Source organism: Taeniopygia guttata, chromosome 4 (genome assembly GCF_048771995.1).
Source record: "Taeniopygia guttata chromosome 4, bTaeGut7.mat, whole genome shotgun sequence".
NCBI classification, from domain to species: domain Eukaryota; kingdom Metazoa; phylum Chordata; class Aves; order Passeriformes; family Estrildidae; genus Taeniopygia; species Taeniopygia guttata.
The window spans coordinates 2,712,863-2,739,425 of record NC_133028.1 but is presented as its reverse complement, the minus strand read 5'-3'; the positions used below and the strand labels follow the sequence as shown (position 1 = coordinate 2,739,425).

General features: G+C 51.4%; 1 protein-coding gene across 4 annotated transcripts in view; it reads right to left on the bottom strand.

Moving 5' to 3' along the window:
- Positions 1–26,563, bottom strand: part of LZTS3 (leucine zipper tumor suppressor family member 3) — a 50,106-nt gene that overhangs the window by 19,410 nt on the left and 4,133 nt on the right. Inside the window, exon 2 of one of the 4 annotated variants that reach the window (XM_072927886.1) lies at positions 2,253–2,318. The exons of 2 other annotated variants lie outside the window; for them this stretch is intronic. The gene's annotated coding sequence lies outside the window, so the exon portion shown is untranslated. Of the gene's footprint in view, positions 1–1,728; positions 1,834–2,252; positions 2,319–26,563 lie in introns of those variants that run through there. One more of the 4 variants, XM_072927887.1, reaches the window with a different exon arrangement.

The window sequence follows — 26,563 nt, the reverse complement described above, 5'->3', positions numbered from 1 at the left end:
TTCCCTGGCCAGTCCTCCCACTCTGCTATCAGTTTTCCTCCCTCAGCTGGTCGCTGTTTTTAGGGGACACAGCCTGCTGCCACCCTGTCCCCATCCCCCAGGACGTGGAATCGTGGCAAAGCACAGCCACAATCTGCAGTTTGGAGCACACGGCCTTGGCTCTGTGCCCTCCTGCTTGTCCCTCCTTCCCTCTCAGCTCCCTGAGGGTGTTCCTGGAATGGACACCCAGCCTCAGCTTCCTGGAAACCCTTTACTGACAGTAAAAGAATCAGGAAATCAATCTGGCCATGGCTGCTGCTCATCCTGAACGAGCTGCTCCACCTGTCCCAAGCCCACCTCCTCCATCCCAGCTCCTCATCTCTGGGTGTTTTATCCCAGTTTTAATCCACAGGATTTTCTGGATCCAAAAAAGCAGGCAGAGTGGAATTAAAAGCCAAGCACCTGGCAGGCCACACCAGTCTTGAGCTGTTCCAGTAAGGGAAGAAATCAAAATTATTCTGAAGGCTGCAGCGAGGTGGGCAGAGCCCCAGGGAAACCTCGGCAGGTGACGTGGAGGTGTGACAAGGTACATTTGTACAGTCCCAGGGAGGCTTTTTTGTCTCATCCTTGGAGGTTTTCAAGCCCTGAATGGACCAGGCAAGGTTCACCAGCAGCAGGATGGCTTGGAGAGCTCCTGGGATCCTTTCCACCAGAAATTATCCAGCCATGGAATTTTTTGCAAGCCACACTGGATATCCACCAGCATTGCCCTGGCCAAAGTCCTCATCCTCAGGAGGATTTCCCCCCCTTTTTCCTCATCTGCTCTCAGAGCCCTGGGTTTGGAACCAGGCTGGCATCCTCCAGGATGCACCTGAGGGCAGACAGGAAGGATTTTCCATCACCTGCCTTATCTGTCCCCATCATCCCAAGGGGCAGCAGGACAGGATGGTTTCAAGCTCAGCCCAAACTGCCATCCCAAATCCTGTGTGTCCACCTGGAAGGGTTCAAACATGGTCTCATCTGTGACCCTTGTGGCTGCCACCAGAAAATACTCAGGGCCAGCTGTGTCATTGTTCCCTGTGAGGTCCTGGTAGCACAGGGAAAACTCCCTGGATTCCCTCAGCACAGGGCAGTTTGATGGAGCAGCCTCAGTGCTGGCCACAGCCCTGAGGGTCTGAGATGCCCCATACCATGGGCTGGATTGTTTGGGGTCATCCCAGCCCTTCGTGCCTCAGTTTCCCCTTGTTAAGGCACTGCCAGTGGGATCCAGGGTGAGATTTCCCCACCCTGAGCAATCCATTTCCATGCACACCATCTCTGCTCTGACCCCCTGGTGCAAGCACAGCCCAGCAGGTACATCCCATCCCTAAAAAGCAACTGGAAAGGGCCCCACCAGCTCAGCCCTGCACTAATACCCTGAAAATCCTTTGGAAATGTGGCTGGAGATGAGGTGATGCCAGCTGAGCCTGAGGGACTCCCCAGCTCAGGGGATATGTGGAAGCTCCTGGTCACCACTGAAAGTGTCCCTTGCCTGGCATCCTCACACACCCCACACCCCAAATCTCAGCGATCCCACTGTGAACCCCTACTCCAGCCCAGCTCCGTGGCCCCAAAATCCAGGAGCACCCCTCTCTTTGTCACCAGACCCCCCTGCCCACGGGATGTCGCAGGGGAGGGACCCAATCCTGCCCTTTGGGATCAGCCATCACCCCCAGAGCGCTCCCAAGGAGCCGTCCCAAACAGTCCTACCTGGCTCTGCCATCCCCAAACTTCTCCCAAAGCTCTGTCACCGCAGGGAGGACAAGGAGGGGACCGGCCAGTGGCTGCCACCATCAACCCAGCCGTGATTTATCATTAACTCGCCCCGTGGAATTTTTTGGGGCGTGGAGCCACCCAGGGGTGTGCTCGCTCCTCCCAGGACACCATGGTGGGTGCCTTGTCCCCACCGCTGGAATTAGCGCTGCGATTCCCTAAAATCCGCTGGGGTGCAAGGTCTTGGTGCTGGGGAGGGTCCCAGTTGCATCCAGAGTGGGTTTAGAGAGGGGGAAAATCGCTTTGCCCACCCAGCTCCTCTCACCCCATCTCTGATCCCCACAGAGTGTCCCCCCACCCCCAAAAAAAAAAAATAAAATCACCTGCAAAGCGTCCCAGCAGCTCAACCCCGCACTAATCCACCGCAAACTCTTCCCGGTCCCAAACAAAGACACCCAGCGAGAAGGGGGAGGAGAGGAAAAAAAAAATCCCATAAAAACCTGACACCCAGCGGGATTTACCTGGGCAGCCCAGGGGTGCGTCCCGCAGCTCCCCATTCTCCGCCGACCGCCAAATTCATCCTTTCCCTGCGTGGTATCCCGGGAAAAAAACAAAAAATCCAAAATAATACCTGAGGAAAGCAACCTGCTGCTGGGCTGGGGCCAAGGGCTGCCCTTCGCTCGGTGGGATTGGCCACGGAGCCCGCAGGAGCTTAACCCTTTGTGCCCACACTGGGATTTGGGGACGGGATGGCTCCGGCTTCCTCTAAGGGGAATTTGGGGCCGGGGGTTTGTTTTGGGAACTTTGGAGTCAGACGCTGGGTTTTCCTGAAATACGGATTGGGAGTTTGCCTTCTTCTGTTTTCAGATGGGGATTTTGGGGTCTGATGGCTTGTTTCTGCACAAATAGGGATTTGTGGGCTTGGAAGGTTTTGGGGTTGGCTCAAATAGGGATCTGTGGATTTGGAAGGTTCTGGGGTTGGCTCAAATAGGGATCTGTGAGTTTGGAAGGTTTTGGGTTTTCCAGAGTAGGGACCTGTGGGTTTGGAAGGTTCTGGGGTTGGCTCAAATACGGATCTGTGGGTTTGGAAGGTTTTGGGGTTTGCTGAAATAGGGATTTGTGGATTTGGAAGGTTTTGGGGTTTGTTCAAATTAGGTCTTGTGGATTTGGAAGGTTTTGGGGTTTGCTCAAGTAGGGATCTATGAATTTGGAAGGTTTTGGGGTTTGCTCAAATAAGGATTTGTGGGTTTGGAAGGTTTTGGGGTTTGCCCAAGTAGGGATCTGTGGATTTGAAGGTTCTGGGGTTGGCTCAAATAAGGATTTGTGGGTTTGGAAGGTTTTGGGGATTGCTGAAATAGGGATTTGTGTATTTGGAAGGTTTTGGGGTTTGTTCAAATTAGGTCTTGTTGATTTGGAAGGTTTTGGAGTTTGCCCAAGTAGGGATCTGTGGATCTGGAAGGTTTTGGGGTTTGCTCAAATACTATTTGTGGATTTGGAAGGTTCTGGGGTTGGCTCAAATAGGGATCTGTGAGTTTGGAAGGTTTTGGGGTTTGCTGAAATAGGGATTTGTGGATTTGGAAGGTTTTGGGGTTTGTTCAAATTAGGACTTGTGGATTTGGAAGGTTTTGGGGTTTGCCCAAGTAGGGATCTATGAATTTGGAAGGTTTTGGGGTTTGCTCAAGTAGTGATTTATGTATTTGGAAGGTTTTGGGGTTTGCTCAAATACTATTTGTGGATTTGGAAGGTTTTGGGGTTTGCCCAAGTAGGGATCTGTGGATTTGGAAGGTTCTGGGGTTGGTTCAAATAGGGATCTGTGAGTTTGGAAGGTTTTGGGGTTTGCTCAAATAAGGATTTCTGGGTTTGGAAGGTTTTGGGGTTTGCTGAAACAGGGATTTGTGGGTTTGGAAGGTTTTGGGGTTTGCTCAAATAGGGATCTGTGGATTTGAAGGTTTTGGGGTTTGCTGAAATAGGAGTTGTGGATTTGGAAGGTTTTGGGATTTGCTCAAGTCGGGATTTGTGGATTTGGAAAGCTTTGGGGTTTGCTCAAGTAGGGATTTGTGGCTTTGGAAGATTCTGGGGTTTGTTCAAGTAGGGATCTGTGGATTTGGAAGATTTTGGGGTTTTTTAAATAGGGAATCTGTGTATTTGGAAGGTTTTGGGGCTTGCTCAAATAGGGATTTGGGGTTCAGAGGCTTGTTTTATCTCAGTCAGGGAATTTGGGGTCAGACCATGTGTTTTTCTTCAAATGGGAATTTTAGGGTCTGACACTTTGGTTTTGCACAGAGAAAGGTTTGAGGTTCTAACAGCTTGTTTTGCTTAATTGGAATTTTAGGATCTGACTGTTGGGTTCTTTTGTTTTAATAGTTTTTATTTTTTCTCAAATAGGAAATTTCAGACTCTCAGAACTTGTTTTCTCTTAAATGAGGAATTTGAGATTCACTTTTCTCAAACAGGGATTTTAGGATCAGACAGCTGGGCTTTGGGTTATTTTACAAATAGGGAATTTTGGGGTCTGATGGCTTGGTTTTGATCAAATCAAGATTTTGGGATCAGGTAACTTATTTTGGCTAAAGGGGGATTTTAGGGTCTGGCAGCTGGTTTTCCTCAAATAGGGATTTGGGGTCTGACTGCCTGTTTTTCTTTTTGTTTGTTTGTTTTTCAAAAGGGGATTTTAGGGTCTGGGGAGAGCTTGTTTTGGTGCAAAATAGAGATTTGGGGCTATAATACATGGGCTGTTTTCAAATGGAATTTTGGGGTGGGCTTTTTTTTCAAGTGGGGATTGCTCAAAACAGCTCGTTTTCACTCAAATCCTAAATTTGGGATCTTTCTATCAGAGGACCCTTCTCAGCTTTCCCATCCTTCTGGAGATGCTTCCCAGCTGTGTGGCTGAAATGAAAGGCTGTGCAGAGATCTGAAGGAAGGGCAGAGAATTGGACAGATGGGATGAACGGGATGATGCATCCATGGAATGGTTTGGTTTGGGAGGGATCTTAAACCTCATCTCATTCCAACCCCTGCTGTGGGCAGGGACACCTTCCACTATCCCAGCTTGCCCCAAGCTCCATCCACCTGGCCAAAAACTGGGTGTGGATGCTGCCCTCTTTCCTTTCCATCATTCAGTGCAGGCACAGGATGGCCCAGAGCTCCTTTTCCCACTTTTCCAGCTGCAGGAGAACAATCAGCCTTCCCATCGAGGGCCGTCCTGCCTCAGCACTTACTCTGGATTATTTGCAGTGATGGAGGGAGGGAAATAAAGCCACACAAAGCTACCACTTATTTAAACACATTTGCTCAAGTGAATTTTCTGCTGGCAGGATGTCACGGGGATCAAAGGAGTCGCCGGTCGGGGCCTCACAAACGGAGCTGGTGTTGGTGGGCAAACAACAGCGAGAGCAGGAAAACAGCAATAATGCCAAAATAATCAAATATGGGTTAATGTGCATTTAAACCAGGGCAAAAAACACCACTGGGGTGCACAGGGAAGGTGTAAATTATACCAAAATGCATTCCTGTGGAGACTCAAGCTCGCAGTTTTGCCCTTAAGCTGCAGAAGCAGAGAATTCTGACAAATAGGTTCTGGGGATGTGTGTGCACTTTGGAAGCAGCCACACAGACAGAGAGTCCTTTCCATCCCTGGCACTGCTCTGGCAATGAGGAAATGAGGAGCTCTGCTGGGACGTGGAGCCTCCCCAGCAGTGGGATTTGGGGAAGCTGCCCAAGCACAGGAGCCTGTGGCTGCCTGGCAGGGACCAGTTCCAGATCTCACAGGACACAGGCAGTTTCCTGACACTGCAGCTGCAGGAGCTGTGCTCCCTTTGGTAGCTGAGTTATGTCTTAGTGCTCCCCATAGATGAATAAATCATGATAGGAAAGACTTTGGAGAAGGCTGGGAAATCCAGAATAACCCGTGCTCCCGGTGCTCTCAGGTGGGGTGTAAACTTTTGAGCCCCCAACTCCCATTTCTAACCCAGGGCTCGGGTGGCTGAGCCAGGAATCCTTCTGCCCACCTCCAGCAGAGCCCCTCCATCACCTCTGAGACCAACAGAGACCCCCAATTCTCACCCCTTTGTGCCGGGGGTCCTGCACAGCCAGCTGCACCCAGGCCTCCGTGTTTCCCTGTCCCCGTGGGACACAACCACCAGGATTTGGTCTTTGTGGGGTTTATCCTCCTCTGCTCTGCCCTTTTTGGGTGGCCATGGTCAAACTGTGTCACCCAAACCCAACCAGCTGAGGTGACCTCCAGCCTGGAACTACAGGGTTGGGTTTACCCACCTAAAAATCCTTCCCTACCCAGGCACCACGGCCTTGCTCTGTCTGGGGCTGAGGCTTTGAACATCCACCCAAAGCCTTCTTCCTCTTGAAGAAAGGGAAAATTTCCTCTTCCAAAATCCAAACTCTTTGTTCCATGTCCTTCAGTTTTCTTTTCCCTTTTCCTTGCAGGAGTGGCAGCCCCCTGTGGGTGATTTCCATTCCCTTGGAGCTGCTCCATTTCCAGATCCCTGAGCTCTCTTGTTGGAATCTGAGGTATTGATGATTCCAAGATTGTATAAAATCTCTGTCTGTCAGCCCCATTGCCAAAGGAGAAGCCATAATTCGTCTGTGCTGGTTTCAAGGTTGTTTATTCTGTTTATCTCTAACATGTTCTGCTGCCCTGCCGCAGCTCTGTCCTGCAGGGCAGCGTGTGGGGCTCTGCCCTCAGTGGGATGTTACAAACATTAAATACCACAAACTACCTGTGCTGGATTTACAATAACGTGCCAATATCTGTCACCTACGTTGAACAGTGTGTCCCCAGCCTAAACCAACAGAAAAATGCCAACACCACAGTGAAACATGGAGGGCATGAAGAAGGAGAAAAAGGACAAGACACACCCAATTCCTCCATCTTGTCCCCTCTGAACCCCTAATCTAGAATCCTAAAATTTTACTTTTGCACCCGTGCCACACTTAATTATTACTTATATCAAACACTCAGAGCTTGTAATTCATCCTGTAAGATTGAAAACTCTTTTCCATGGACAGAGATCACAGACAGTGTCTGTGGGGGCTCTGTCCAGGGGGGTTCCTGACCCTTGCCAGGGTCCCAGGGCAACCAGAGGGAAGCTCTGGATTCCCACAGTTTTCAGAGGAAAAACCCTGTTTTCTGTGACAGTCAATGGGTGTGGAACATTCAAGGGCTTCCCTGTGTTTGTGGAGAGATTCTGCCTGGCCTGATTCGTTGTGAGTGCCCTGCAGGGATCACAGGGACCACAGCCAGATGTGCAGGATGGGGCTGGTAGGGGAGCAGGACCAGGCCATGCCAGGAAATCCAACATTTTTGCTGGGAATGCTGATTAAATCCCCAGCAGCCTGCACAGCCTGAGCATGTTCTGTGGCTGAGCTCCCAGCAGAAATGGCAGGATGGCACCCAGAGTGAGTTTGGGCAAGAAGAAGCTGGTTATGTGATAAAACAAACCTCTGCACCCAGGGGTTCACCAGCACAGGGACATCCCCTGGTCTGGAAGTTGAAATCCTGGGAGAGGCTTTTCCTGCACATTAAGTGGAATAATTTGAGCCTGTGTGAGACCTCTTCATGCCCACACAGAGCTGGGGATGGGAGAGGACCTTCTCCAAGCTGCCACAGGGGGTTCTGAGGCTGAGTTGACCTCAAAAGCTGCTGCAGTGGGGGACACTTTCCATCTCCAATCCATGACATCTGCCTGCTCAGCTTGAGCCAGCACGAACAAGCCAAAAGACTCTGGTTTATGTCATCCAGAGGGATGGTTTCCTATTCTGGGAAAAAACCATCCCTGCCGGTATAAGATGTCTCCTCCTGTACCAGCACAGAGCAGACAAAGCCTCGCAGCGCTGGCAAGCCACAGCCTGGTGCAAGGGCCAGGGCTTCCCAAAAATCAGGAGAGGCTCCTGCATCTCCACCTGTGGGTTCTGAAAGCCCAGAGTGTGAGCTGGGTGTCCTGGCTGTGGGATTTGGGTCAGCTCTGAGCTGCCTGTAGGGAGGATGTGAATTCTCAGGTTTCTCAAATAATGTCTAGAGCAGAGAATTGTGGAATCCTGGAGTCATGGAATGGTTTGGATTGAGACAAACCTTAAAGATCATCCAGTTCTGTCCCTCTGCCATGAACAGAGACATCTTCTACTATCCCAGATTGCTCCAAACCCCATCCAGCCTGGCCTTGGACACTTCCAGGGATCCAGGGGCAGCCACAGCTTCTCTGGGCACCCTGTGCCAGGGTCTCCCCACCCTCAAAGGGAAGAATTCCTTCCTAATATTTAGTCTAAATCTCTCATCTTTTTTAGTTTTAAACCATTTCTTAATCATCCTTGGTTGATTATCCAGAGTGAAGGAAACAAATCTCCCACTCACAGTCCCAAAGCATCAGGCCAGGCCTAGTAAAAATAAATTGGAGCAAACCAGCTTGCAGATTTCCACTGAAATCACCAGGTGTTTCAAGGATCCTGTTTGGAAGTGCCCTTTCTGTCCACATCAGGAATTAGGGATTTGTCACAGCCCCCTTGGCCCAGGGTGGGAGGTTTTTTATCCAGGGAGGAACATCAGGTTCAGGACTAAGTTATGTGTGCTCATCTTGTCCCATCCATCTCCATCTCCATCTCCATCTCCATCATCTCCATCTCATCTCCATCTCCATCTCCATCTCATCTCCATCTCATCTCCATCTCCATCTCCATCTCCATCTCATCTCATCTCCATCTCCATCTCATCTCCATCTCATCTCCATCTCCATCTCCATCTCCATCTCCATCTCATGTCCATGTCCATCTCATCTCCATCTCCATCTCCATCTCCATCTCCATCTCCATCTCCATCTCCATCTCCATCTCCATCTCCATCTCATGTCCATGTCCATGTCCATCTCATCTCCATCTCCATCTCCATCTCCATCTCATCTCCATCTCCATCTCATCTCCATCTCCATCGTGGCCAGCCCCTGCTCCAGGGAGGAATTGGTGGCTGAGTGGCCTCAGCAGAAGCAGAAGGATGAGAATCCTCAAGTTTTGGGAAAGACCTTCTGGAGGACAGTGGGACAGCGAGCAGGAAGCCTGGAGCACCCCTGGGGTGGCTCCCACACCACTCTGGGTAGGACACAAGGTTGAACGTCCCTTTCCAGGCTACAAGGATCCAGCTGACACAATCCATGGACCACAGGGAGGGGTTTGGCTTGGGCTGAAATGCCACCTGAGCCCATGACAAGGATGGCCCTGGACTTCTGGGAATGTGGAATTTGCAGTTAATGAATGACTGAGTGCTACAAACACATCCCCCAGGGACTGGCTCTTTGTCCTGGGAGGAATGTGGGTATTCCCTGCCCTGAGGACACATTCCTCTGCAGTCACTGGCACTGACCCATGACTGGAAACCAGTTTCCCCAGTGGGTGAACCTTGATTTTACCTCCAGTTCTGCTCCAGCCACCATCTCCCTGGCTTCCTTTCCTTCAGGCTGTGCGACCAATTCCCCCATTTCCCAACTCTCTGAACTCTGAGGGATTCAGCCTTGTTCACCTCCAGGCTCATCCTCCACAATCCATGCAGAGAAAAAAAAGAAGGAAAAGTCTTCACATCCCAGAGTTGCAACTTTGGTGGCGTCAGCATGGCCCAGAACTCGGAGTCACCCCTCTGCATCATGTATTAGTCCTTAAAAACAGCAAGGAAGGTCCAGGTTTGTCCAGGAAGAGGGTGGGAGCACAGAGCCAAAATATGTGCTGCCTGTACAGGGTGGTGCCTCCAGGTTGCTTACCAACCCTTTTTCCTGAATATTTGTGGCCAAGGCAGGGTTTTACTGCTCATGCCAAGGGATTGGGTCCCCTCTGAGCAGCGCTGGTGGTGGGGGACACCTCTGTCCTGGAGGTACCCATGGCTTGGACCTCAGTGGGCTGAGGGACAGAGAGACTTTGAGGTGAAAAAATGGAAAACTTCAGAAAGGATCCACAGGCAAAATGGAAAATCTTGGTAAGGATCCACAGGCAAAAATGAAAACTTCTGAAAGGATCCATAGGCAAAATGGAAAATCTTGGTAAGGATCCACAGGCAAAATGGAAAACCTCAGAAAGGATCCACGGGCAGAATAGAAAAGCTCAGAAAGGGTCCACGGGCGAAAATGAAAACTTCTGAAAGGTTCCATTCCATAGGCAAAATGGAAAGTCACAGAAAGGCTCCACAGGCAGAAAGGAAAACCTCAGGAAGGATCCACAGGCAAAAATCCCTCTTGTATTGGAAATATTTTTGGCTGTGATCACGCTGTGTTTTCACCTGGTCAGGAATGACTTTGTGGATCACCTGGGAGATCTTTCTGCATTCTGGAGCAACCTTTGGAGCAACTCCAGCATTTGTGACCCACCAAGCCTTCACCCTGCAGGGTCAAACCAGCTTTCCTCTGCTGGTCTCTTGCATCCTCAGCATCCCCAGCCTGTTTTTGGGAGGGTGCTCCATGCAGGTGCTCCTCCACAGCAGGAGAATGGAGCAGTTGGCTTCTGGTCCAAGCCCCAGGAGATGCCAGGGATGGGGGAAACTTGGCTCCAGGGCCTTTTCCCAGCCCAGCCATCACCTCCTTCTGCTCCTTCACGGAGGGATGAGGGATGGGGAAACCCAGGAATGGCATTTCTCTGGAGCTGCCCTTGTGCTTGCTCCCAGCTGGCCTGTGGACCTCACCCATCACCTTCTGAAGGAACCACCACGAGGGCGAGGTTCAAAAAGGAGCTGAGGGGATGGGCCAGGGAGGGAAAATTTCCATAGCTGCATAAGAAAGGTGATTACATAAGGGCATCCTGCGTCATCTGCGGCTGGCATCTCCGGAGAAGTAATTACATCTGCACCACACATCTAAAGAAAACATTATCACGTTGCCTTCCAAATTCTATAATTAGCTCTTGCAAGATGTGTGCCAGGGGCTTCATCATTCCGTGTATGTTGGCTTTAGAGCCAGGCACAGACACACAGGGCTTTTTTTTTTTTATTTGCCAGCTAGGAAAATATTTGGAGTTTAGTGTGGCAGCTGACCTGAGTCCCCCTGGAAAGGGCAGCTCTGAGGGTTTGAAGAGGTGTGTAAAGAGTGGAATATTTTCCTGGTCTCCTTCAGTGCCTGCTGGAGGCAAAGCCAGAGCTTGGCTTTCCCTCCTCCTTCAAATCCTCTTTGATTTCTGCCCTGATGCTCTGAACCTTGGGAAGGCTTTTTTTCCCTCACTAAATAAATGACCTGATTTGCAGGGAGGTGTTGCCCTCACAGGTTCCTCTGCTCTGTCATATAAAACAAACCCCTTTTGCTCTCCCAGCTCTGGACTTCAGAACCAACTTTGGGCTTTGAACACTTCTCCCATCCCTCCAGATCCTCGGCAAAAGGAAAAAGAGGCTTTGAAATGGAAGCAGAGGCTGCAAAACTCTTGGTTTGATGGAGGGCTTTTCATGTGGAGCTGGAGATGGCCACGGGACAACTGGCAGCATGAGGGACACGGCAAGGGCAGGGATGGATGGGAGGATGGATTTGGTTTCCTTCTGTTTTCCATTTGCTCATAACCAGCCTGGGAGCCCTGGGAAGCGCCAGCAGCTCTGCTGCAAGCAAAGCAGTGAGGAGATTTCTCCACATCTCCTCCAAAAAACGACTTCAGCTGGAAAGTGGGGCTGTGCACGAGCAGGAGAGTGGGAGGGAGTGCCAAAATCCCGAGGGCTTGGTGAGAAAACGCTTGTGTTGTGTGTGTGAGAGCGTGTGAGTGTGTGTGCAGCTTGGGTAAACCATCCTCAAATGGAAAAACATCCTCTCTGTGCTGGCCTCGTGGCGTGGGGTGGTGACAACTCCTCCCTGTTCCTCAGTTTTGTGTCGTTTCCACTCAGAAGATGCAGAGAACTGGAGGAGGGGGAGAGAGGAGGACTCCAGAGCACAGCAGAGCCCTTGTTAGGGCCAGATTTAATTAAACCTGTGAGCTGCCCTGTGAGGACTGAGTGACCAGCCCAGGGGACACGAGGTGAGACCTGCCCAAAAGGACCACTTTGCTCCTGTTCACGACCAATCTCAGGAGCTGCTGGATGTGTCAGTGATCAGAAATTGTATTCCCAAGAGAGGAAAGCCCAGAGTCAGAAAGCAAGCATGAAAAAAAAAAAAATAAAAAAAAATCCATGATGTCTCTAGTGAGATATCCCCAGCCCCTCTTGTGCTTTTCTACCACACCCTGTGATTGATATAAAACCTTTCTCCATTGCCCCAGTCAGCCTGAGGATCATCATCACAACTGAATGTTTGGGTTGGAAGGGACCTTAAAACTCATCCAGTCCCACCCCTGCCATGGGCAGGGACACCTTCCACCATCCCAGCTTGCTCCAAGCCCTGTCCAACCTGGCCTTGGGCACTTTCAGAGTTGTGACAGCCACAGCTTCTCTGAGTAACCTGTGCCAGGGCCTCACCAACCTCACAGGGAAGAATTTATTCCCAATATCCCATCAAAACCTGACCTCTGGCAGTTTGAAGCCATTCCCCCACATCCAAAATCCCTCTGCAGCTCTCTTTTAGCCCCTTTAGACTTTGTGACTTCCACTGCTCACCTGAGCTTTGCAGAGCCTCTCATGGACTGATGGGGCACCCCAAAACGTGGGGTTGTGTTGTGTGGCTGGACCTTTGGGGACAAAAAGCTCCTGGCTTTGCCTGTCTGCCCTAACCCTGCTCATGTCTGGTTTTCATTGCTTCCCTCCCAGTGCTCCTGGGGAACCCTTAAAAAAAACAAACAAAAAAAACCCTCTTCTTTGGAAATTTTCCCTCTTCTATCAGTGTCCCAAGGAGAAGGTGGGGAATGATACCTCACAGTTCTGTGTGGGAAGGAGAGGGGTGGAGAGGGGTGGTGTGGGAGCAGGGAGAAAGGGACAGCAGCTTTTTCAATGATTTGCAGGAGGGGGAAACAAGATCCTGTGTGATTTTAGTGATTTCGTGGTGAACATGGGTGTGGCTGGGTCAATGCTTGGGTTTGATGACCTTTAGAGGTTCTTTCCAAGCTCTGCCATTCTGTGATTTTTTTATTTCCTATGGGAATCCAGGGCTTCCCTCAGGCCGCCCTGGCAGGTCTGGGACCCTGGCAGGGGTCAGGAACCCCCCTGGACAGAGCCCCCAGAGACACTGTCTGTGATCTCTGTCCATGGAAAAGAGTTTTCAATCTTACAGGATGAATTACCAGCTCTGAGTGTTTGATATAAGTAGTAATTAAGTGTGGCACGGGTGCAAAAGTAAAATTTTAGGATTCTAGATTAGGGGTCCAAAGGGGACAAGATGGAGGAAATTGGGTGTGTCTTGTCCTTTTTCTCCTTCTTCATGCCCTCCATGTTTCACTGTGGTGTTGGCATTTTTCTGTTGGTTCAGGCTGGGGACACACTGTTCAACGTAGGTGACAGATATTGGCACATTATTGTAAATCCAGCACAGGTAGTTTGTGGTATTTAATGTTTGTAACATCCCACTGAGGGCAGAGCCCCACACGCTGCCCTGCAGGACAGAGCTGCGGCAGGGCAGCAGAACATGTTAGAGATAAACAGAATAAACAACCTTGAAACCAGCACAGACCAATTATGGCTTCTTCTTTGGCAGCAGGGCAGAAAGACAGAGATTTTCTACAATCCTGGAATGATCAATCCCACAGATTCTGACAATTTCCAAAAGAAGGCAGCAATTCCTACTTGGGGCTTTCCATCCACGCTGAGCCAGCCCAGAATCTGTGGCCTAAATGCAGGCAAAGATTCCTGGTGCTTTGTGCAAGGATTTGCCAGAGGAGAAGGCAGCACCACCTGCTCTCTCCACTCCTCACTCTTCCTCTCATCCCTACCTTGAGTTGGGGGAAGCAGAATTCCTCAGGCGTGCATGTAAAATGAGAAGCACTTGTGAAACAAGCTCCAGAGGAGCTTGGCACATGTTCCAAGCTTGCACTTCATAGATTTGGGACAGAACTCAGCTCGGCACAGCATCCTCATTAATTTATCCGAGCTGGGAGCGATCCCACACCGCTCATCTCACCTGTGCTGCTGACAGGGGCTGCCGTGGGATCTGCCTGTGCAGACACCAGAGGATTCCCAGCATTTTTCCTCTGTAGTTTTTTATATTTTTTTTTTAAATCTGTGCTGACAAATTGCTCAGACATTCCCAAGAGGCTCTGCAGGAGCATCAGTGGGTTTGGGGCAGTGTTTCAGTCAGGACCACAGACATGGCTAAATAACACACAGATGTGGAGCTGTATATTTTTCATTTTTTTTTAACAAAAAAAACCCCATCAGGAAGCAGATGAAGGTAAAAATAAGGGAGAAAAGGAAGAAACTCCTTCCTCAGGCAGTGGTTGGTGGCCTGGAGAGCTCCCTGCTGTGGGATGTAATTGATGCTCAGTGTTTGAGGGGAAACTTGGCAAGTTTATGGACCAGAAACCCATCAGGATCTGCTGTAAATTGCACAGAAGGCAGATTTGGGAGTGTATTGAGGGGCTATAAAACAGGCTGTCAGAGTGACCCTTTTCCACCTATCCCTGCCCATTGCTGATAGAATTGTTAAGGTTGGGAAAGACCTCTGAGGCCAGAAATTCATATTGATTTTCATCCCTAAAGCATTAAGTGCCCCCATTGTGTCCCCGGAATGCAACAGAAAGAGCTGTGAAAAGTCAAATTGTTGTAATCTGAAGGTGCTTGTGTTCATGATTCAACAAAAAACAAAAACAACTCCCTCCCCCCAAACCCAAACAAACAAAAAACTAAAACAAAACAAGAGGAAAAAAAAACAAATAAGCAACAAAAAAAAAAAAACCAACCTCCTAAACCCCCCCCCAAAAATCCAACCCCCCCAAAAATGCAAACCATACAAACCACCAACCATCTTCATATTTTGCTAAACTAAACGAAACCTGTGAGTTTTCCACTCTGAGGATGGATTAGCTGTCATGAAAGGAGCTAAATCTGCACGGTAGGACAAGAAATTCATCTCCAGCAGGAAGGTGGGATGGTGGGGAAGGGGAGCTGGGGGCTGATTTTTTGGGCAAGCCGTGGGAAGGAAGAGGCTGCTTATCCCATCAGGAGATGCTGAAGGCCCCAATTCCCAGGTCAGGACTGGAGCAACAGCGTGGTGCATCCCAGGCCACCCTAAATGTGGTTTTCCCTGGACACAAGGAGAGGAAATGCTGTCCCAGGGCCCAGCTGGAAGCTGCAGAAGTCCCATGATGTCACTTTTGCAGGTGGAGGGGTTCCAGGAGCTTCAGGATCACCCTGGGGAGAGACACCTCTGGGTGCTCAGAGAAGTAACAGGCAGAGCTTGGGAAAAACATCTGGAGGGGCTGGAGAGAGTCCAGGGAAGAGCTGGGGAAGGGTCTGGAGCACCAGGAGCAGCTGAGAGAGCTGGAAAGGGGCTCAGCCTGGAGAAAAGGAGGCTCAGGAGGGACCTTGTGGCTCTCCAAAATTCCCTGTCAGGAGGGGACAGCCGGGGAACAGGGACAGATTGAGAGGGAATGGGCCAGGGGAGGTTTACATTGAATATTTGGGAAAGTTTCCACCCCAAAAGAGTGGTCAGGCATTGGAAAAGTCTGCCCAGAGCAGTGTTGGAGTCCCCATCCCTGGAGGGATTTAACAGCCATGTGGATGTGGCACTTGGGGACATGGGTCAGTGCTGGCCTTGGCAGTGCTGGGGGAATGGGTGGACTGGATTATCCTGGAGGGATTTTCCAAGCTGAACAATTCTGGGATTGTCTCTGTGCATGACTTCTTATTTTGTCCCTCTGGTCACTGTGATCCTGCTGCCCTCATCTCCTCATCCCAGGAAGCACCACCCTGTGAGGCTGGCACCTGTTTGCCTTGGAAAAGGTCTTTTCCTTTATTCTTTTACTTTTATTTATTCTTTTACCATGGAAAAGGTATTTTTCTTTCATTCCTTCTTCAAGCAAGGCGCTGCTGAGATGCCTCTGTGGGAGGAGGGAGAGGGCTTAAACCCCCCCAAAAATACCAGTGGTGCTAAAAATAGCCAGGCTTTTCCCGCTCACATTGACTCACCCATCACAAACCACAAATCATCCTTCCCTGCTCTGCTCCAAACAGAGCCAGTTTGTGTCCAGAGTGACCCTTGGTGACACTGGGAGGGACAGCCTTGCCCTCCTGCAGGGCTGCTGGGGTGGGAGAGGGCACTGGGCTGTGTCAGCAGGCAGGGGGGAGCAGCGAGGGGAGCATCCTCACCCTCTCCTGGCATTTCCTGAGGTGTTTTTTGGGGCTCAGCCCTGCCACTGGGGGTGTCTGCACCTGCAGGGGCCTCCCCCTCTGGGAAGTGGGACCCTGTGTGTATCCATTCCCACCCCACAGGATTTTGGGTGGCTCTGGTTTGATTCCCACTCCCTCCTGCAGCTCCAGGTCCTCTCCCACCCCTTCCCGAGCGCCAGAGCTTTAACCCCACATGGGAACAATTCAAAATACCTTTCTCAAAAAGCCTCACCTAGTGCACCCAGCTAAAGAACAGAAATGAAGGGAAAAAACCCCAAATTATTCTAGAGGTCTGTCCAGCTGCCTTTGGGATCACAACCAGGAGCAACACGACCTCTGAAAGCCACAAGGTGACCCCAGGAACCCTCACAGCCACCAGGGAAGTGGTGACCACAGGAAATGGGGCAGAGGAGGGGGTCCACGGTCCTTTGGTGCCCTTTTCCCTGCAGGAGACATCCCACCAAGAGCTGTCCCCTCTCCAGCACCCAAATTCTCACCCAACATTCCCAAAACTCTGCACTTTGGTCACTGGGGCCCTCTCCCACCAAGGGGAAGGTGCAGAAGGATGTGCTCACATCTCCCCTGCTCGCTCCCACCGGAGCAGAGACCCCCACCCCACAGCTGGGGTAAAAGGAAAGGTTCTCATTGATATTTTGGGAGCTGTTTCCTTCCCCTCCCCTCCTCCTCCAGAATAGCTTTTTGTCTTTGGGTTTATTTTCTTTGTTGCCTTATAAAGGTTTGACCCTGGCGTGTTTTGAATGGACCGGGAGGCAGCATTGAATTCCTCCTGGGATGTGGCTGCCTCGGGCAGGGGAGGGAGGGAGGGAGGAGGGAATTTCATTGTGTCCAACCTTGCAGAACTTCGGGGAGGAAAAGCAGAGGCTTCTCCTGCTGTGGTTTCTGTTTGCTGAGCCTCGTGTCCCCTGCCACCCCCACTCGTGTCACTTGTCCCTGTGTCACTTGTCCCTGGCAGAGCTGCTTGGTGACAGCTCCTCCACAGTGGGAAATTGGGATCTCCATCCCCTGGCCAGCTCCATCCCAGCCAGGTCTGACCCAGGCTCTTCAGGGGTCTCCACCCCTCTGCTGCAGCTGATCAAAGGCACCACAAAATCCCTGTGCAGCCCACAGCTGCTTCTTGTGTGTTTGCAATGCTTTAAAATAAAGAATAAAAGCAACTCTGGTTGATGATCACAGCATCACAGAACTCACAGAATTCACAGAATGACCAGGATGGGAGAGACCTTCAAGACCATCGAGTCCAACCCCTCACCTAAACTCTGGCACCCAGTGCCACATCCAGGCTTTGTTAAACACATCCAGGGATGCTGACTCCACCACCTCCCTGAGCAGAGAATTCCAGAACTTTATCACTGTTTCCATAAAAAACCTTCCCTAACATCCAACCTGATGTGGCCTCCTGAGCCACCAAAGGTTGGAGAGCTCAGTTTTCATTTGGGCTCTCTCTTTTCTGCCCCAAATACTTAAGAACCAACACTGGCAACCAAGGCTGAACTTATTGGCATTCTGGCTCAATAAAGCCATGGAATTTACTCCACGATTTAGTTTGCAATTGGCCATATCAGCTCTGTAGTGGACATTCACAAACAACTGGGAAGAAGCAACTTTTAATTTGATTTTACAAAATTAAGAGCAGCAAAATAACTGCAGCAGCATTGCCTGTCCTCAAGCTGGAGATCAGAAAATCGCTGATAACGACGAAGTGGGGGAAAGAAAAAAGCTCAATAATTTCTGTTCTGGCTTCGGAAAAAGCAGGCTGATGTTCTCATGTTGCACAGGGACAACGAAGAGCTTTCTAGTCCATTAGTAACCCAGGAAGACACTAAATGGCATGGCCTGAGGAGAAACATTTTTTAAACAGCGGGTTCAGATTAATTTGCTCCCAAGAGTCCCTTGTAAGCAGGATGAGGAGAGGTATGGACTGCTGCTCATCCTCTCTAAGAAGTCCTGGGATTTCTCTCAGATCCCAGGAGAGTGGAAAGATGATCATTACAGGGCAATATTAAAAAAAGAAAAAAAAAAAAGGGGTGGGGAAAGAAGAATTGGAATGATGCAGCTTAGCCTGGTAGAAAGGGATGCAGGATTTGAGGGATGGAGCGTGGGAAGCTGTCAATATAAATAGATGGCTCATATAAAAACAGCATTTCACAGACTCCTTCAGCCTCACCAGGGGCAGGTTTGGATCAGTGACCCCAGCAGCACCACAGATGGAAATGTGCCCGTGTGAGGAGCTTTGGTTTGGGGTGTGGTTTAACAGATGAGTTATCCCAGAACCAAGGAATGGTTTGGGTGGGAAGGGACATCAAGGCTCATCCCATTTCCAACCCCCTGCCATGTGCAGGGACACCTCCCACCGTCCCAGGCTGCTCCAAGCCACATCCAACCTGGCCTTGGACACTTCCAGGGATCCAGAGGCAGCCTCAGCTTCTCTGGGCACCCTGTTCCAGGGCTGCCCACCCTCACAGGAAAGGATTTCTTCCCGGTATTTAAGGTAAATCTGCCCTCTGGCAGTTTCTAGGCATTCCCTTTGTCCTGTCACTCCCTACCTGCCCTTGATGTCCCTCTCCTTTTCACAGTGAGGTTCACAATGGGGAGTGCTGGATCCTGACTGGATTCCAAGGGACTGGGACAGGGATGATCCTCCCGGCCTCCCTCCTTCCTGTGCAGCTGCTGCTTGGAGGAAAAGGGGCCGGGAAGATGAGAATCTCACTGATCCCATCCCATTTCCCCCGAGCATCAGAGCTTTTCAGGGATGCCTCCCACCCAGAGCTGTCTTTAGATCCCCCAAAAGGTTTGCTGCCATCAGAGGACACTCTCCCTGACACTGCCTGCTCCCCCCTCGCTCAGTCTAATGCTGTTTCATCCTCCATGAATTTTTGGCAGGGATTTTTCAGAAGGGAATTACGACCTCTGAGAAAAGCTGCTTCACTTGGTTTATCTTTAACCCAGTGTTTGAGTCATCTCCAGTTGCATTTTGAGGTAGAGCGGAGTCACATCCTCTCATCCCTTCACCCCATAAACAGGGACTTTAACCCATTTTAGGCCCTGTAATAGCTACTCTGGACGTTTTGGTGGCTCTGACACTCCAAGAGTTAAAAATTCCTGCACCAGGCTGTGGTTCCCCTCTGGAATCTCCTCTGCAGCTCCACCAACCACCGGGATACCTGGGGAAGGTGTCCCTGGAGCAGGAATCACCTCGCTGCTGCCATTCCCACCTCTTCCCTGGGACACGCTGGCCACTGGCCACCCCCAGGGAGGCAGAATCCCCCAAGGTAATTCATGCCAATTACTGCAATCAGCTAATTAGCGAACAAGATCGATTCAAATGAAGCTGCGGTGTCAACAGCTATTATGCAAGCTCGTGTTTGCCGGAGGAAATCCATCCTGAGAGTCCTGGCGGTCAAAAAACCCTCGGGGGTGGGAATTGAGGAGAAGTCAAAGGGATGTGGGGGTAGCAGGGAAATTAAGGGGGAAAAAAAACCATCGCTGAGACAAATTAAGGAGGAAAAGTGTTGAGAATAGAAAGTGATCCAGGTAATTGCTCGTAAACACAAAGGGGATGATGGAGAGGGATGATTCCCATCCCAGCCAGGTTGGGATGAGGGGGAGAAGTCAGATCTTCACTGGGGAATTACCCGGCCTCCTCTGTAGGGATCCCCCAAAGGTGGGAAGCAGGGGAAGCTTCTCCATCCTGGAAAATTCCAGGGTGAAACACCCTGGGAAGAGCTCTATGTTCCCAGCCACAGGACACCCACCAGGACCAGCTCCCTGGTGAAAACTGATCGCCAATTTTGGGAACCAGTGGCCAGCCTGGGCTTGTCTGGGATGCAGCGACCTCCCGAGGGGAATTAGAGCCAGGCTGGCTCCATCATTTCTCCTTCGGGAAGCACAAGCCCAGAGCTGGATGGGGCCGAGTGTTGGGGAAGACGAAACAAGAAAGCCTTATAAATATGATTTATATCTTGCCTGGCAAGAGATTTAGGAAATACAGAGATTGAGATGGTAACAGGTTTTGAGATACCAAACCTTAGTTACTGCACAAGTAGAAAACAACAGTACAGCCAGGATGAAGAAAATCCCCCTTTCTGGTTGGACAATGCCCTTATCTATAGGTAGGTCCAAAAGTCAAATGGACTGTTGGATCTCACCCCAATGTATGGTTCTTCCACACCTGTAACCCTCCCCTGAAGCATCAGGAGTCTGTGACCCCATTGGCCTGAGTCTTGTTCCAGCCCACCTTGAAGCCCCCTGACAAGGAGTCCCTGAGGAGCCAGACGCCCTCTTGGAATTTCCACACTCTTGGAACCTCCACCCTCTTGGAACCTCCACCCTCTTGGAACTTCCGCCCTCTTAGAACTTCCACCCTCTTGGAACCTCCGCCCTCTTGGAACTTCCACCCTCTTGGAACTTCCACCCTCTTGGAACTTCCGCCCTCTTGGAACTTCCGCCCTCTTGGAACCTCCACCCTCTTGGAACTTGCACCCTCTTGGAACTTCCACCCTCTTGGAACTTCCGCCCTCTAAGAACTTCCACCCTCTTGGAAACTTCCACACTCTTGGAACTTCCACCCTCTTGGAACCTCCACCCTCTTAGAACCTCCGCCCTCTTGGAACTTCCACCTTCTTGGAAATTCCACCCTCTTGGAACTTCCACCCTCCTGGAGCATCCTCTTATCTCCCTGCACCCCTTGCCTCTCCTTTCCCCCATGCCCTAAGGCCTGCCAGGGGTCGTGTCTGGCGACCCCAAACAGGGCCTTTCACCCTCTCTAATAAACCAAATATTCTAAGAGCAGCCTTCAGAGATCTCTCATCTCCATCCATCCAAACCGTCCTGGAGTCCAGCGTCCCTGCAGCCGGGAGCCGGAGCCTGGTGTAAAGCCTACAGAGACATCTGCTAATCCTCCCCTAAGCCCGCTGGGATGGATTTAAAGGGTGTTTTTGTCGCTCTCCCCCCGGGATCAAGATCCTTAGAGGATAAGCGTCCGAAGGAAATGAAGGGATTCTTCTCCCCCCAGCGGGGCATGAAATGTGTTATGTGTAGTAGATAAAATTCGCGCCATTTCTAATATGATATATGTGATTCTGAATATTTGTTGGAGTATACACGTTTGTATTGGGACTCCCCCTCACCCTCGCAGGTGAAACCTGGTGTATGTTGAAACCCAATTTACAAGTAAAAGGATGTGGCTCTGTCCAGGAGATGGGAGATGGGCCATGTCTGGAGAGATACAGAGATACTGGGACCCCCAGGTGCTGATCATCACATAAACGACCCGAGATGGATCTCATGGAAATCCTATCATGGAAATCCTCGGGCAGATCCATGTGAATGCAGCGTTCCCATAAATTTCATCAAGATATTCACCAACTCCTGACACTGAATTGTTCTTTTTCATCACCAAAAAAGAAAATCTTATTAACCTACAGACTCTGAATGGAAGACTGACTGCTGAAATCTTGGCCTCAGGTGGAATTTTCCCTATAAAAACCGCTTGTGCCAGGATGGAGGTGTGTGGGCATAGAGGAAAACCTCTGCTGAGGCTGACCTCTGTTGTACACCCAGGGCCGACCCCGGGCTCGGCTCTGTTCTTTCCTCGTGGCTGGCTAGATAAAATTTGATTGCAAAATAAATATTTTATTTTTTCATATTAATTTGGCTGGACAAATTTTCATTTATAACAAAAGGGAGAAGCGGCTCCCGCTGGGATGTCCCCAGGGGATGTCACCTCCCTTGGAGCTCAGGGATGCTGCCCTGAATTCGGGCTCGGGAGCTGCCAGATGCCCTGGTTTTATCCCAGCAGCTGGCCCATAGAAACATTATCCGGCAGCCCAAAGCTCTGCCTGCACTTTAAACCCTGCAGGGGTGCAGAATTGCTTTGCACTCCAAAGGCAAGGGTGGAGAGCTGGAGGAAAAGGGTTTTCCCTGGTTTCTGTCCTGGTCAAAGCCGGAGTTGGGGCTGGAACAGCGTGTCCTGCCTGTCCTCAACTTCTCTTCTAAGGATGAGAGGAAAAGACGTCAATGGATCGATGGGAAACTTCATGAAAAAAAGAGGAAAAATCAAGTTTTCCAGCTTTGAGGTGTAACCTCTGAGCGGTGGAGGCATCCACACAAACGCTGGGACGGCTGTGCCAGGAATGTGGGCACTCACAGCACCCAGGGATGGCTCGGGTGACTCGCAGAGTTTTGTTTTTAAAACCAAACAGATCCCTTCTAGCGCCTGAAATCCCTCACCTCGTGGAACAAAGAAACGCCACCACTAATCAGCTCTGGAGCTCGGGGCTTGGCTCAGGGATCTCTCCCCAAAACCACGTACCCACCTCCCACGGTGCTGGCACAGCCCTGCCCTGCCTGGAGCCGGGCTGGCTGCTCCTGCTCACCCCGCACATGGCACCGAGAGGGAAAGAATCGCTCCTTTCTTTTCCATATCAGGAATGCACCACACCTGGTGCCCCTCTGGGAGTGTTTGCTGTCCCGGCGGGCGCCAAGGCCGGATTGTTTGCCCGGGGATTTATTTTTTTCCTAATGAAATATTATTATTAAAAGCTAATTTGGGCCCCTGAGAGCGTGGAGGGGAAAGCAAAGCTCTTGGCTGGCACTGAGGAATGTCAACAGGCTGGAGGTCGGTTTGGCTGGTCCCAAAACCCTCCTGAGCTGCAGGAGATGAGTTTGTCTGGGCTCTGCTGGAAAACAGACAGGGGGATTGCCACACATGCACATTCACCACTTCAGCCACAAGATTGGGGTTTGAAATACCTCATCCTCGTCCCCAGATTTGCTCCCAGTCCGTACAATCCCTTGGGAGGCTGCAGTGCAGCCTGGCGGAGGGAAACTGAGGTTAAGGAATGCGCCAAGGACGGCACCGAGTGCCAGTAGCAGGGAACAAAAGAGATTAAAAACTTTCCACTCGGGACTCAACAGCTCTAAAAACACTCCTGCATGTTGGGGACACCCCATTTCCCAAAAAGATCAAGGCCTGGGGTTTGGAAAAGCACCGGGAGGGAGGAAGAGCACAACAGATCAGAGGAAGGAGAGGAACAAAGTCCTGCTGTGCAGGGGCTGGCTGGGCACCAGCTGGGCAGCAGTGATTTATTATTTACATCACTGGAGGAGCTGGGAGGACGTCAGGGTCTCCCTGGGCCTGGCACTGTGCTCAGACTGCTCCTGGAGATGTGGGTTTATGTCCTTGCTGAGCTGCACCGGGTGGAGATGTGGATTTTCCTAGCAGAGACCTTTTGAGAAACGTGTTTTTTGGAGGAGGGAGACATTTGAGCCAAGAAAAGATCCTGGTCTTCCCAGAGCCCCCCTCCCCTGGGCAGAGACCACCAGGGACCCCCTCCCCTGGGTAGGGGAGCCTTGGGGTGGAGGGGCCTGTGGGGATGCAGCTCTGCCCGTCTCATCCCAGCATCCCTGATGATTTTTGGGGATGTTTTTAACCTCTCCTTTCTGCCCTGGTGTCTCTGGTCTCTGAACCACCTTGAGCAGTCATCCCAGCCTGGCCAAAACAAACACCAGCATGTCCCTGTCCCCTGTCCCCTGTCCCCTGTCCCCTGTCCCCTGTCCCCTGTCCCCTGTCCCTTGTCCCTTGTCCCCTGTCCCTTGTCCCATTGCCTTTCCTGGCAGTTCTGGAGGCAGGGGAAGGTCTGAGGTGAGGCAGCCGCTCCTGCCATCCCAACATCTCCTCTGGGATGCCTTGGCTGCTCCTCCAAGAGCTTGCCAAGGGCAGAGCCGGGCAGGTAATGAAGGCAGCAGCCCATGGGGAGTGCAGGAGCCTGTGCTAGATCAGCTGATATAATTAGAAAAGCAGGGACAAGGAGATGAGCTCCTGTGCCCAAAAGCTGGGCTGGTTTTCCCAGCTCCAGCAGCTGGGCTAAGAAAAGCTCTGACCTCCCCCTGTGCCTGAGCGTGCCTGGGGGCACTGCCATGGCTGGGAGCACAGGGAGGAGCTCCCAAATTCCAGATTTTCCAGGGATGGGGCGTCTGCAGCCACTCTGGGGGACAGCCACCACCATCACCTCGGCCAGTCAGTGTCCTCTCGCCCCCTCAGCTGGGCCCACCATGACTGGGCAGTGTCTGCCCCCCAAAACCACTCTCCAAGTTGATTTTGACAACCAGCTCCATGTCCAGCTTGTATCTCCTCATGTTTTGGTTCAGGCAAGAGCCCCCAGATGGGCCCAAAATGACAACTTGATTGTAAAACCCTCAGGCCAAGCCCTGGGGTGGTGGGGAGATGGTGGATTTGTATGGAAACATCTCCAGCAAATGAGATGACAGACTGGGAGTGTTCAGCTTGGAGAAAACTCTGGGGAGATCTTCCAGCACCTTCCAGTGCCCAAAGGACCTCCAAAAGAGCTGGAGAGGGATTTAGATGGGATATTAGGGAAAAATTCCTCCCGGTGAGGGTGGGGAAGCCCTGGCACAAGGTGCCCAAAGAAACCTCTGGATCCCTGGAAATGTCCAAGGTCAGGTTGGACAGCCTTGGAGCGACCTGGGCTAGTGGGAGGTCTCCCTGCCCATGGCAGGGGGGTGGAATGAGATGGTTTTAAGGTCCAGACCATGAAATCCCAACCCCCCAAGCCAGAGTTTCCCCATGGAAGAAGGAACTGGATGAGAATCTCCATCTGCAAACCCACCTGGTCTCCTCTGGCAGCACTGACCCCCTCTAACAACTCCCAAAACCTCCAAACTCACCTCACAGCAAGGATTTAAGAGGATTTAGCAAGAGGGGAACCCTGGCTATTTGGACAGTGCAGAACACACCTGGGCAGGCTGGGGCAAGCAATATTCCTGCTGGATTTCTGGGAGATACCCAGCTGGTTGGGAGAGGAGGGGATGGAGGGAACATGGAGAACCACAGAGAGACAGGTTCTACAGCAACAAATCCTTGAAATCCTGAGCCCACAGAGAAGATCAGCCCTGTGGGTGTTTAGGAGAGGCACGTGGGTGCAGGATGAGACCCAGCCTGGTGCACTGGGCTCCTTCTCACCTCCCCTCCAAAACAAACCCCCCTCATCCCATCCTGCTCCCAACTTGTCCCTGGCAGGCATGGATCTGTTGGGCATCACTCCACAGGGAAGCAATTCCCTCCAGTGCTGCACAGACAGTCAGTCACTGCTTATCCCAGCTTTTCATGCCTGGTTTGGATCATTATTTGTATTCCTGGTGCTGGGCTTCCAGAGGAAAACAGATCTTTGGGCCACATCCCAAAGGATTTGGTTAATTCGTCACCCGCAGACGCGCAGATATTTATTTAAAAGCGCCTCTTGTTATGTTACTTGGCAACTTCTGAGCCCGTGTGTTTCTCCAGCTGATAAATATTTGTGAGGTTGGTTGTGTGAAGAGCAGCATGTGTTAATGATCTGATTGCCTTTTTCCCGGGCTCCCTGCGAAGGGAACGGGCTCCGTGTCCCCTTGGTGGAGAAGGAGCTGGAGGTGCTGGTCACCAGTGGCTGGACACGAGCCCAGCTGTGCTCAGGTGGGCAGGAGGCCAAGGGCACCTGGATTTTTTCAGGAATGGGGTGGCAGCAGGCCCAGGGCAGTGCCTGTCCCCTGTGCTGGCACTGCTGGAGCACCTCCAGTCCTGGGGAAACTTCTGGGCCTCTCACAACAAGACCTGGAGGGGCTGGAGAGAATCCAGGGAAGGGAACAAAGCTGGACCCAGCACCAGGAGCAGCTGAGGAAGCTGGGAAGGGGCTCAGGCTGGAGAAAAGGGGGATCAGGGGGAACCTTGTGGCTCTGCACAGCTCCTGACAGGAGGGGACAGCCAGGGGGGGATGGATTTGGGATCTTATCCCAGGGAACAGGGACAGGAGGAGAGGGAACGGCCTCAGGCTGGGCCAGGGGAGGCTCAGGTTGGACAGCAGGAAGAGTTTCTTCATGGGAGGGGTTGCTAAGCATTGGAAAGGGCTTTCCAGGGAGGTGGTGGAGTCACAGTCCCTGGAATTACCCAAGGAATGACTGGATGTGGCACTCAGTGCTCTGGTTTCATTGGGGTGGTGCATGGTGGTGTTTGGTCAAAGGTTCACCTTGACCAAAGGTTCACCAAAGGATCACCTCAGTGATCCCAGAGGTGTTTTCCAACCTGAGTGACTCTGGGATTCCACCTGGAGCATCCTGCTGGCTCTGGAGCACTCGCTGGCCTGGGATCAGGATTTGGCCCTGAGGGAAAGAGAGGCTCAGAACGGGCTCAGACAAAACTCATCCTTCTGACTCAGGAAGCAGAAAAAGCCAACAGGACCCACATCTTCATGGGGTTTTGTGAGACAGAAACTCAGCCAAAATCCCTGAGAACCTGACTGCCAGCCTTGCAGGAACTCCTGCCTGGCTCAAGGGGACTTTCAGCTCCCTCTGCCAGGACAGCCCTTGGCTCCAGCCCAGCCTGGATCATAAGGCATGAGCCATCCCAATTTCCTGATAAGCCTTAACAGTTATCTTTGCTGTCCTTGCTCTTTAGGGACCTCCTCGGACCTTCCTGCCACCCATGGTGGGGCTCAGCCTGGTCCTTTCCCCCACGGAGGGGCTGTGGGGTGATGGAAGAGCTGAGTTTTGGGTGCTTTGGGGTGCAGGATCTCAAGGTGCTTGGTGCACCACCACCTCCAGGATGGAGCATCA